The sequence below is a fragment of the Triturus cristatus genome, chromosome 6 (genome assembly GCF_964204655.1).
Source record: "Triturus cristatus chromosome 6, aTriCri1.1, whole genome shotgun sequence".
NCBI lineage: Eukaryota > Metazoa > Chordata > Amphibia > Caudata > Salamandridae > Triturus > Triturus cristatus.
The window spans coordinates 765,397,928-765,411,500 of NC_140589.1; positions in this window are offsets into that span (position 1 = coordinate 765,397,928).

Sequence of the window (13,573 nt, forward strand, 5' to 3'; positions counted from 1 at the left end):
GCTCCAAGATGGCGGCCGCCGCTGGCTGAGGTGTCCCAAACAAAGATGGCGCCCAAAATGACCCCCAGGACCCGGACCCACCGAAATGGTGGTGCTTGGCAGGCAGAAAAAGCCGTTTTTTAAATGCAGGTAAGGGGAGAGAGGGGCGCAGGCTACAGGCAAGCAGGCTAAAAGCAGGGAAAAATCAAACAGAAAAACGAACCTAAATACAAAAACCAGGCAGCATTAAAATACTCTGTGCTAGTATCAGCGCGAGTGCAGCGGTGTTCAGGGCTTCGATGGCAGGCGGATGTCCGCCGCCGGTCCGGCAGTTGCTACCGCTCGCCCGCCCTCCATCCTAATGGACCCCCAAGTATGTGTAAGTTTCTGTAGAAGTAAGTGTGGTGGTGTGTGTAGAACTGTATATGCAAGTAAATGGATGTTTGATTCTTTATTAGCATGAGTGACTGTGTGTGTGAGTAACTCTATGGATGTGTGGCGTTGTGAAACAGGATGTATAGGTGTATGAGTACATATGATGAGTGAGTAAATGTTTGAGTGACTGTATAGAACTGTTGGTGAATGAGTGGATGTGTATGTGGATCTTAGAATTACTGAATAGGTTGTTGTAACTGATATTGGTATGTCCATTGTTTTGAAAATTTTAGTTTCTAGTTTTGAATGTGTATATCAAAGGTTATATTAGGGTGAGAGGAGGTCTGCCAGTCTATCACAAGGATGATGTCATCAGTGATGTCATTTGAGATGTCATTAGTGATGCCATGAGTGATGTCACTGACCATGTCATGAGTGATGTAATATGTGACGTCATCAGCAGTGCATTGCGGGCGCGCAAGTTATAGTTAGCTGAACTAACTATAACGGGGGAATTTCAATGGTTTTGTACGAGTGAAAAGTCCACCTAACTATAACGCCCCTGAAACCTATGGTTTTTTCAGTGAATTTCTAAGGTTTTTTAAATGCTAATTTCTATCTGTGCCTACAGAGATAGGAGATGTAAAGAAAGAAGAAAAAACGCACAGAAAGAAAAAAAAGAAATGCAGAAAGAAGTCCTCCAAGACGAAGAAAAGTGCAGGAAGAAGGATAACGTGCAGAAAGAACAAACGGAAGAGAAAAAAGAAGCCTTGTTGCAAAATCATCCTGTACCCTCAACTTTTTCAGATGGATACTGGTGGTAACTGAGTCTGACTAACCAGTCCTACAGCCAGTGCTATGTTAAAAGATACTTAGAATACAGTGAAAACACCTACATACACTAGGGAACACTATGCGTTGGGGTCCCCCTGTGATTATCATGACCTCCTCTGTAAGCCTCTAGTATATAATAGGGCAGGGGGATTAAAACTACCTCTTAAAATGTGCCACAGGGCGTGTTTGCACACGTCACCTCAGGCCCTGTCTCCTCCCTTCCCCACTGTGTAAACACGCCCTGTGGCTGTTTTAAGTTGGGAGATTAAGACCCCTTGAATCCTAAGGGTCTCTAGGGTCAAACTAGCCCACTAGGTACCTCCAGTAATTGCCACAGAGCTGCGTTGCAGAGAGGTGTAAAAAGAGGCGTGGCCTCGGAACACCTGTCTGTAAACCGAGCTCCCTGGCGCATACTGGAGATACCTGTTGGGCTAGTTGGCCCTGAGGGACCCTCAGTATTGAAGGGGAATTAATTCCCCAACTTACAACTCACCAGGGGGCATGTTTTTAGAGTGCTGCAAGGAGGGGGCGTGGCCTCCGTCGCGATGCCGGTCTTTTATTTATTTATTTTAAGAAGGGGGGCTGTGCCGGCCCCCCCTTCTTTTTCTAATTTATTGGCCCTGGGGACCCCATCTTCCAGGACCTGCCCCCTAATTTTTTTTTAGAATAAAAAAATTTGTAAGGGGACTGCGTGGCCCCCCTAACGAGGCCTTATTTGGCCCCACGGACCCCAACCCCCGGGGCGTGGCCTTTAAAAAAAAAAATCTTTAGGAGGGGGGCTGCGTTGCCCCCTCCTCAGGCCACTTATGGCGCCAGGGACCCCATTCCCCGGGAACGGCCTTTGTTTTTTATTATTTTTTTTATATATATTTATAGAAACACCTAGGACATGCTGGACAAACCGTACATACCTATCACCATGACGATATGCTTGACATTCATTAAAAGGCGACTATGCATACAATGAATCCACGTGGAATGTATTTACACAGCTAGTGAAGCTCTGACGTGTCTGATGCCCTACTGTGCCTAATCCTGGCGCCCCTGCCGGTGGGTACTCTCCAAGTAGATACCCTTGTCGTTTATTTATACAAACATGGGTAGCTATTGACGGGCACAATTAATACACATGCACACCAAGCCATTCAAAGGGGATTCGACAAAAATTCTACCAAAACTATGCAAGAAAACCCCCTCACGGTTACTAAAACACACATCCACCGCCGGATGTGTAATACTTTTTATTTTACTCTCTGGAAAGTAGATGAACCTCACTTGAGAGTCACAGCGCACTCCTGGCTGAGCCTAATGCTGTGTTACACCCACCAGTGCCCGCCGAGTGCCACACACCTCTGTGTTGTATTCCACCAGCTAGTGCGTATGCTATGACACTCTCTAGCCCATGTGCACTGTAACACCACCCCGTGAATATGTCATGCCACACTTGCCTTCGCACGGGTTATATTGCCCCATCTTACGTGCCTTCCTCGATGCCTATGTTATAACGCACAGCGCTATGCCACACATATTACAATCTGGGAACCATATCTTTGTCGCAGTGCATATGCAACGTTACACTCCCCAGCACATATTTTATATTACTCCTTTAGAGACTAGTTAGGTTACACAACACTGCTCTGTGCATATTACACTCCAAGGTGCATATCGCATAGCATGCGCTAGTGCCTGTGCTATCTCGTGCTCTCCATTGCGCACAATGTATTGCATATTATATTTCACGCCACGGTTCATCTAATATCACACTTTTTGGTGCATAGTTTATACCATACACTATATCTAGTTTTCATTTTCAATCGTGCTCTCAGGACTATATTCCATATAACACTGCGTTCACCTACCCTTTTCACGGGCATTACATTTTGCGATGGGGGGTGGAGGGTCAGGGGGTGTTTCTGCCAAGTGAGCCCGGAGTCACAGTCACAAACGTCCTCTTCTTTCTGAATAAAAGTGAGATTATGCTGCATACTTGTTCATATTTGAAGTAGTTCGCACCGACGCACATTTTAAAAACAATAAAGTTCCTAATACCCGCCTTCTCTGAACAGTTAGTTTGCTGCCCCATCCACCTCCTCCCTATCCCCTGTTGTCTGAATCCATGGACTAGCCTCCTCCCTCCTGTCATGCATGGTCTGATGTGCTGCCACTGCCCTCCATTTAGCATGATGTACCAGTCCACTCCTCCTGCCCTCGATTGCCCAATTCTATGCCCCATCATTGACCTCCTGCTTAGCCTCTGTGCTTAGCTCGTTGCACCTATTCTCCTTCCCCCTGCCCTCCGATGTCTTTGTGCATGCCCCTGCTCCATCTTTTTTGCCCACCATGTTCCATGGACCTGCCACTCCTACCTACTCTGAGTGTTCAGTTGAGCTGCCACTCCCCTCCCACCTGCCTAGCATTGTCAGATGACTAATCTGTCCCTGCCACCTCCACCCTGCCTGTCCACATTCCATGCCCCTATCCCCTTCCTCCTGTCCTCCATGGTCCATTTTACTGCCACACCCTTCTGGTCTGTTGTGCTGCAACTGCTCCTCCTGCCTGCCCGGCGTGGTCTGTTGTGAGGCCCCTTCCCCTAAACTCTCTTGTCTGTGCCCAGGTCCTGACCCTTCCTTCTATCCTCCATGGTCCTTTGCGCATGCCCCTGCACCCTCCTTCTTGCCCATCATAGCTATTGTGCTGCCATTAACCCACCAGCTTGACATGCATGGTCTTCTGTGCTGCCACGGCCCCTCCCACCTTCCCTGATTGGTCAGCTAGCTGCCCCGGACCCCCTCCCACCTTCCCTCCATGGTCTGAGTGTATGCCATCATAGTCTCACTGTTGCTCTCCATGGTGTGTCTTGCTTCTAGTGACCATCCTGCCTGACCTCCATGGTCATCTTGCTGCTCCTGCCCAGCCTCCTTGGCCCCAGCCCTCTGTTTCCATGTGCATCCCCTATTCCCTCCCTCCTGGCTTGCCTGTTCCATTGTAATGCCCCTGATCCGTCCGTCCTGCTCTTTATGGTCTGTTATGCTGTAGCTTTCTCTCCTGTCTGTCCATTTATGGTCAGCTAGCTACCATTGCCTCTTTCCCCTCTGTTTTCTGTTGTCCATGTGCATGGTCCTGTCCCTTCCCTATTGCTTTCTATGGATTGTTGTGCTGCACTCCCGTCCCGCATGCCCTGTGTGGTGTACTGTGCTGCTGCAAAGCCTGATGCCTGCCCTGTAGGGTCAGTTTGATGCACCTCTCCATGTCACTCCTGTCCTCTGTTATCTGAGTCCATGTCCCTACCCCAATTCTTCCTGCCTTCCATGATCCAATGTACCAGACTTGCGAACATTTTGAACTTGGTAAGAGGGAGATTTTGAAAAACAACTGGGGTATTGATTTTCCCCTTTGAGTTACATTGAAAAAGAGGAGATTGTAGACAGGAGACAGATCAAATAAAGCCCATTTGAGCTTAAAAGAATTGGACGTTTCCTGGCTGAAACGGGTCTGTTGGCATGTATGGTTGTACTACCACTGCCTCTTCCTTCTGCCCACAATGGTCTATTACGTTGCCACAGCCTCTCTTGCCAGTCCTGTATTGTTGGTTTGTTGCCCCTGCCCCCCTTTCCACTGCCCTCCATAGTCTGTTGTGCTGCCACTGCCCTTCCTGCCTGCCCAGTGTGGTCAAATTGTTGCCTCTGCACTCTCCTACCTGCCTTCAATTTTCAGAGTCCGTGCCCCTGGCCTCTGCCTCTCAACAGTATCCCAATGAACAACTAGATTGCTAACATTCTATATTTATTACAAAAGTGTGGAACGCCTGATGTCATCTTGAGGTAATCAAAACTGCAATACCTAGAGCATTTCCTTTAGAAATTACATATATGAGAGGGTCGTAATTGCATCAAAGTTATGGTTAGTGCTCTAAAAAACGTATGTTTTTTTATCCAGTTGACCACTTGATTAAATGTTGCACCTAGGGGAGAAGATGTGGTGTTACTTCCAGAGCTGCAGACTTTGCAACTGGGGAACCAGGTTGGAGTTTCTGCTTCAGCTCGACATTCTGTGATTCTGGTCAAATCACTTAATCTCCCCATGTCTACAACCAAAATGAATTTGTTCTTGTGTGATGTAACCAATGCTCATGTAAAGCACTCCGATACCTGACAAGTCTGCACTATATAAAACTGCAAAACCACAAAAAATAAAAAGTGTTTTGCACACTTCTGTCATTGGGCTACATGTGGGCTACATCTGGGTGATATCTGTGCTGCATTTGGGCTCTTTTGTCTCTGGTGGCCATCTTGGGAGATTTATTTGTTATGAAGTTTCCTAATTTCCTCATTTACTGCAGTCTCCTCAGTAGGAAATGCTTTCAGTTTTTTACTTTGGTTCCATCAAGAAGGCATTTAGATGTGTCACACATTTGCCATAAATTCTGAATGTTAGCACTCTAGTTGCTCATTAGATCACTGTAGTAAAGCTACTGCTCACCACGGAAGTCTGCTGCTGGTAATAAAAGTGCATGTTTCAGTCTGCATGTCAGAATTGTTTTTAATGAAATAGAAGAGGATTTGAGAAGTCACACAAAATGTGCCCTCATTTTTTTTTCTTCAGCACTAATCATAATTTCTATGGCAAAATGTACCCCCTCACTGTGTTCCTTTTTTAATTAAATGTGTTAAGTGTTACCAGTTTATTCAAGATGGCTTCAGGTGTGCCATACTTTTGTCATAAGTAAGACAGTAAGCACTCTAGTTGTTCTTAAGAACTCTCTGGGACATTCTGTCATTGGGCTATACTTGGCTACATCTTGGTGATATTTGTGCTTCATTTGGGCTCTTTTGTCTCTGGTGGCCATCTTGGGAGACTTATTTGTTATGAAGTTTCCTAATTTCCTCATTTACTGCAGTAGCAGTGCATTGTGTGCGCGAGTTATAGTTAGCAGAACTAACTATAACGGAGGAATTTCTATGGTTTTGTACGAGTGAAATGGCCAGCTAACTATAACACCCCTGAAACCTATGTTTTTTTCTGTGAATTTCTAAGGTTTTTTAAATGCTAATTTCTAACTATAACGTCTCTGAAACCTATGGTTTTTTCAGTGAATTTCAAAGGTTTTTTAATAGCGAATTTTTAAGTGTGATAGTAGTTATACCAATTTTTTGTACTGATTTTCTACTGTTTTTTAACTGTTTATTAATAAATATCTTATTCATTAAATAACAATATATATTTTTCTGAAAATAGCACACACAAAAAATTCAAACTGAAATATTGATTATTTTTTATATTTTTATTTTAATATATTTATATTATTTTCTTTAAAAAAAAACATTTTTCCAAATTTTTTTCGGAGTCGCGCACTCAAAGCGTACACATCACGGTGGGTGCGCAGATTCTAGCCGCTATTTTAGAAAAGTCGTGAAGGATCCGCATACGGTGTGCGACGGCTGCGTGTTTTTCAGTTACATCATATACATTTAATATTACGTGATGTGCGCGATTGGTATTCGACCAGTCCGCGACTCCTGCTCCCGCACATTCGCAACACATGCGCATTACAGTACGAGATGCTTGCGCGGTGGCGGGTCCCGCGTGACGTCATATACGTGCTGGGGCATGCTGGGTGCGCGACTCCCGCAAAAAAATGTTATGTTCCAAAATGATATGTATGTGTCTTTAATATAAATATTAGGGCAAGAGATTATCTAAGATAGTCATAAAAATAACATATTTGTACTTATAACAAACTTATATTATTTTTAAATATATTTTCGCGAAGTCAGGTGCGTGCATCGTGAGTGCAGAGAACCAGGTCAGCAGAGCTGCTCTAGAACCAGAGACCCAGGTCAGCAGAGCTGCTCTAGAGCCAGAGACCCAGGTCAGCAGAGTTGCTCTAGAGGCCGAGAACCAGGTCAGCAGAGCTGCTGTAGAGCCAGAGAAACCAGGTCAGCAGAGCTGCTTTAGAGGGAGAGAACCAGGTCAGCAGAACTGCTTTAGAGCCAGAGAACCAGGTCAGCAGAGCTGCTCTAGAGCTAGAGAACCAGGTCAGTAGAGCTGCTTTAGAGCCATAGAACCAGGTCAGTAGAGCTGCTCTAGAGGCAGAGAACCAGGTCAGAAGAACTCTTTAGAGGGAGAGAACCAGGTCAGCAGAGCTGCTCTAGAGGCCGAGAACCAGGTAAGCAGAGCTGCTGTAGAGCTAGAGAAACCAGGTCAGCAGAGCTGCTCTGGAGTCAGAGAACCAGGTCAGCAGAACTGCTGTAGAGCCAGAGAAACCAGGTCAGTAGAGCTGCTTTAGAGCAAGAGAACCAGGTCAGCAGAGCTAGTTTAGAGGGAGAGAACCAGGTCAGCAGGGCTGCTTTAGAGCCAAGGGACCAGGTCAGCAGAGCTGCTCTAGAGCCAGAGTACCAGGTCAGCAGAACTGCTTTAGAGCCATAGACCCGGGTCAGCAGAGCTGCTTTAGAGAAAGAGAACCAGGTCAGCAGAGCTGTTGTAGAGCCAGAGAACTAGGTCAGCAGAGCTGCTCTAGAGCCTAAGAACCAGGTCAGCAGAGCTGCTCTAGATCCAGAGAACCAGGTCAGCAGAGCTGCTGTAGAGCCAGAGAAACCAGGTCAGTAGAGCTGCTTTAGAGGGAGAGAACCAGGTCAGCAGAGCTGCTCTAGAGGGAGAGAACCAGGCCAGCAGAGCTGCTCTAGAGCCAGAGAACCATGTCAGTAGAACTGCTTTAGAGCCATAGAACCAGGTCATCAGAGCTGCTTTAGAGCCAGAGAACCAGGTCAGCAGAGCTGTTGTAGAGCCAGAGAACCAGATCAGCAGAGCTGCTCTGTAGCCTAAGAACTAGGTCAGCAGAACTGCTCTAGAGCCAGAGAACCAGGTCAGCAGACCTGCTGTAGAGCCAGAGAAACCAGGTCAGCTGTGCTGCTTTAGAGTGAGAGAACCAGGTCAGCAGAGCTGCTTTAGAGCCAGAGAACCAGGTCAGCAGAGCTGCTCTAGCTGACACTGACTGACTGACACTGACTGACTGACACTGACACATTGACACTGACTGACACTGATTGACTGACACTGACACTGACACTGACTGACACTGACTGACACTGATTGACTGACACTGACTGACTGACACTGACTGACTGACACTGACTGACACGGACTGACTACTCTCTACTACTCTACTACTCACTCTCTACTACTCTCTACTATTCTCTCTCTACTACTCACTCTCTACTACTCTCTACTGCTCACTCTCTACTACTCTCTACTACTCACTCTCTCTACACACTCTCTACTTCTCTCTACTGCTCACTCTCTACTACTCACTCTCTACTACTCTCTACTACTCACTCTCCACTACTCACTCTCTACTACTCTCTCTCTACTATTCGCTCTCTACTACTCACTCGCTACTACTCTCTACTGCTCACTCTCTACTACTCACTCTCTACTACTCTCTACTACTCACTACTACTCTCTACTACTACTCTATACTACTCACTCTCTGCTACCCTCTACTACTCACTCTACTACTCTCTACTACTCACTCTCTACTGCTCTCTACTGCTCACTCTCTACTACTCTCTACTACTCTCTCTCTGCTACTCACTCTCTACTACTCACACTCTACTACTCTCTACTACTCACTCTCTACTACTCTCTACTACTCACTCTCTACTACTCACTCTCTACTACTCATTCGCTACTACTCTTTACTACTCACTCTCTACTACTCACTCTCTACTACTATCTACTACTCAGTTCTTCTCTCTACTACTACTCTCTACTACTCACTCTCTACTACTCTCTCTCTGCTACTCACTCTCTACTACTCACTCTCTACTACTCACTCTCTACTATTCACTCTCTACTATTCACTCTCTACTACTCTCTACTACTCTCTCTACTACTCACTCTCTACTACTCATTCGCTACTACTCTCTACAACTCACTCTCTACTACTCACTCTCTACTACAATCTACTACTCAGTACTTCTCTCTACTACTAATCTCTACTACTCACTCTCCACCACTCTCTACTACTCTCTACTACCCTCTACTAGTCTACTACTCACTCTCTACTACTCTCTACTACTCACGCTCTACTACCCCCTACTACTCACTCTCTACTACTCACTCTCTACTACTATCTACTACTCACTCTCTCTACTACTCACTCTACTACTCACTCTCTGCTACTCTCCCTACCACTCTCTACTACTCTCTACTACTCTCTCTCTGCTACTCACTCTCTACTACTCACACTCTACTACTCTCTACTACTCACTCTCTACTACTCTCTACTACTCACTCTCTACTACTCACTCTCTACTACTCATTCGCTACTACTCTTTACTACTCACTCTCTACTACTCACTCTCTACTACTATCTACTACTCAGTACTTCTCTCTACTACTACTCTCTACTACTCACTCTCTACTACTCACTCTCTACTACTCTCTACTACTCACTCTCTACTACTCACTCTCTACTATTCACTCTCTACTATTCACTCTCTACTACTCTCTACTACTCTCTCTACTACTCACTCTCTACTACTCATTCGCTACTACTCTCTACTACTCACTCTCTACTACTCACTCTCTACTACAATCTACTACTCAGTACTTCTCTCTACTACTACTCTCTACTACTCACTCTCCACCACTCTCTACTACTCTCTACTACCCTCTACTAGTCTACTACTCACTCTCTACTACTCTCTACTACTCACTCTCTACTACCCCCTACTACTCACTCTCTACTACTCACTCTCTACTACTATCTACTACTCACTCTCTCTACTACTCACTCTACTACTCACTCTCTGCTACTCTCCCTACTACTCTCTACTACGCTCTACTACTCACTCTCTACTCTCTATTACTCACTCTCTACTCTCTACTTCTCTACCTCACTCTACCTCTCTCTCTACTACTCACTATGGCTCTACCTCTCTATCTCTCTACCTCTACCTCCCTACCTCTACCGCTCTACCTCTACACCTCTACCTCTACACCTCTACCTCTCTACCTCTCTCTACCTCTCTTTACACGCTCACATATGCACATATATATATGCATATATATGCATATGCATTTATATGTATGTATGTATATTACCTACTGGCAGTCACCAGTAGGTAGTTATAGTTAGGACCTATTTTCGATAGGAAATCCGCAACATTCTATTTGGAATAACGTTGGCGTCGATTGATGAATCTTCGCAAAATTTTCCAAACTTTTGCCCAGCTCCGGTCCGCTCCTATCCTGAGAATTTCACAGTGATTCGTCAAGCGGGGGCTGAGAAAAAGGGGGGTCCCAAAACGTGTTTTCCCCATGCATTTTCCCATAGGACCTGTTGACGCAGCTACAGCCCGAAGTGCTGAACGGAAATACACCAAATTTGGCAAAGAGGTAGTCCTCAGTTCAGACTCGTGCCTTTTGCTTAAATGGTGTAAATCCATTCAGTAGTTCCTGAGAAAATCAAAAGTAAAATCACATATATATCTGGGCGGAGCCTAACCACACATCTCATCGTGAGATCCGATTGTCTGTCAGCACTTCATCCAAGAAGTGTTGGCAGCCATCTTGGGACCAATATACATGATAGCACCTCATTAAAAAGCATTGCAGTTAATAGAAGTTTTTAAGACTTTAGTTACATTATAAATCATTTGTTGATGGTACCATACTCATTTTAGGAATTGTGGTGTGTTCTAAGGTGATTTTACCATGTGAAAAAGCCTTCTGCTGTGATATCATGAATCATGTTTGAGAACATGTACATCCAACAAGGGCAGAGACTGTCAGTTGATTCCTTTGTGTTCTACTGCAGCTTCCCAGAGTGTTCTAAAGAACAACTAGAGCGCTAACAGTCCTACTTATGAGAAACGTATGGCACACCTGAAGCCATCTTGGTTGTAATAAAGTGGTAACTCTTAAAACACTTAATTTAAAAAGGAACAAAATGAGGGGGTTCATTTTGCCATAGAAAGTATGATTACTGCTGCAGAAATCCTCTTCTATTTCATTAAAAAATTCTGACATGCAGACTGAAACATGCACTTTCAATACCAGCAGCAGACTTCCCTGGTGAGCAGTAGCTTTACTACAGTGATCTAATAAGCAACTAGAGTGCTAATACTCTGAATTTATGGCAAATGTGTGACACATCTGAATGCCTTCTTGATGGAATCAAAGTATAAAAACTGAAAGTATTTCCTACTGAGGAGACTGTAGTAAATGAGGAAATTAGGAAACATCATAACAAATAAGTCTCCCAAAATGGCCACCAGAGACAAAAGAGCCCAAATGTAGCCCAAATATCACCCAGATGTAGCCCAAGTATAGCCCAATGAAGAAATGTCCCAGAGTGTTCTAACGAGCAACTCGAGCGCTAACAGTCTTACTTATGACAAAAGTATGGCACACCTGAAGCCATCTTGATTGGAATAAAGTGGTAACACTTAAAACATTTAATTTACAAAGGAACAACATGAGGGGGTTCATTTTGCCATAGAAATTATGATTAGTGCTGCAGAAAGAAAAATTAGAGCACATTTTGACTTCTCAAATCCTCTTCTATTTCATAAAAAAATTCTGACATGCAGACTGAAACATGCACTTTGAATACCAGCAGCAGACTTCTCTGGTGAGCAGTAGCTTTACTACAGTGATCTAATGAACAACTAGAGTGCTAACATTCAGAATTTATGGCAAATGTGTGACACATCTGAATGGCTTCTGGATGGAACCAAGGTAAAAAACTGAAAGTATTTCCTACCGAGGAGACTGCAGTTAATGAGGAAATTAGGAAACTTCATAACAAATAAATCTCCCAAGATGGCCACCAGAGACAAAAGAGCCAAAATATCACCCAGATGTATCCCAAGTATAGCCCAATGACAGAATGTCCCAGAGTGTTCTAACGAACAACTAGAGCGCTAACAGTCTTACTTATGAAAAAAGTATGGCACACCTGAAGCCCTCTTGATTGAAATAAAGTGGTAACACTTAAAAGATTTAAATTACAAAGGAACAAAATGAGGGGGTTAATTTTGCCATAGAAAGTATGATTAGTTCTGCAAAAAGAAAAATAATTAGGGCACATTTTGACTTCTCAAATCCTCTTCTATTTCATAAACAAATTCTGACATGCAGACTGAAACATGCACTTTGAATGCCAGCAGCAGACTTCCCTGGTAAGCATTAGTTTTACTACAGTGATCTAAGGAGCAACTAGAGTGCTAACATTCAGAATTTATGGCAAATGTGTGACACATCTGAATGCCTTCTTAATGGAACCAAAATAAAAAACTGAAAGCATTTCCTACCGAGGAGACCGCAGTAAATGAGGAAATTAGGAAACTTCATAACAAATAAATCTCCCAAGATGGCCACTAGAGACAAAAGAGCCCAAATGCAGCACAAATATCCCCCAGATGTAGCCCACATGTAGCCCAATGACAGAAGTGTGTAAAACACTTATTTTTTGTGTATTTGCAGTTTTATATAGTGCAGACTTGTCAGGTATTGGAGTGCTTTACATGAGCATTGGTTACATCACACAAGATCAAATTCATTTTGGTGGTAGACATGGGGAGATTAAGTGATTTGACCAGAATCACAGAATGTTGAGCTGAAGCAGAAACTCCAACCTGGTTCCCCAGTTGCAAAGTCTGCAGCTCTGGAAGTAACACCACATCCTCTCCCCTCGGTGCAACATTTAATCAAGTGGTCAACTAGATAAAAAAATATAAAGATTACAAATAATTTAAAAGTTCTTTGTCGCTATTTGAAAACTCAGAAACTATGTCCTCATTTTAGTTTTTTAGAGCACTAACCATAATTTTGATGCAAATAAGACCCTCTCATATATGTAGTTTCTAAAGGAAATGCTCTAGGTATTACAGTTTTGATTACATCAAGATGACGTCAGGCATTCCACACTTTTGTAATAAATATAGAATGTTAGCAATCTAGTTGTTCATTAGGATACTGTTGAGAGGCAGAGGCCAGGGGCACGGACTCTGAAAATTGAAGGCAGTTAGGAGAGTGCAGAGGCAACAATTTGACCACACTGGGCAGGCAGGAAGGGCAGTGGCAGCACAACAGACTATGGAGGGCAGTGGAAAGGGGGGCATGGGCAACAAACCAACAATACACGACTGGCAAGAGAGGCTGTGGCAATATGATAGACCATTGTGGGCAGAAGGAAGAGGCAGTGGTTGTACAACCATACATGCCAACAGACCCGTTTCAGCCAGGAAACGTCCAAAGTTTTTAAGCTCAAATGGGCTTTATTTGATCTGTCTCCTGTCTACAATCTCCTCTTTTTCAATGTGACTCAAAGGGGAAAATCAATACCCCAGTTTTTTTCAAAATCTCCCTCTTACCAAGT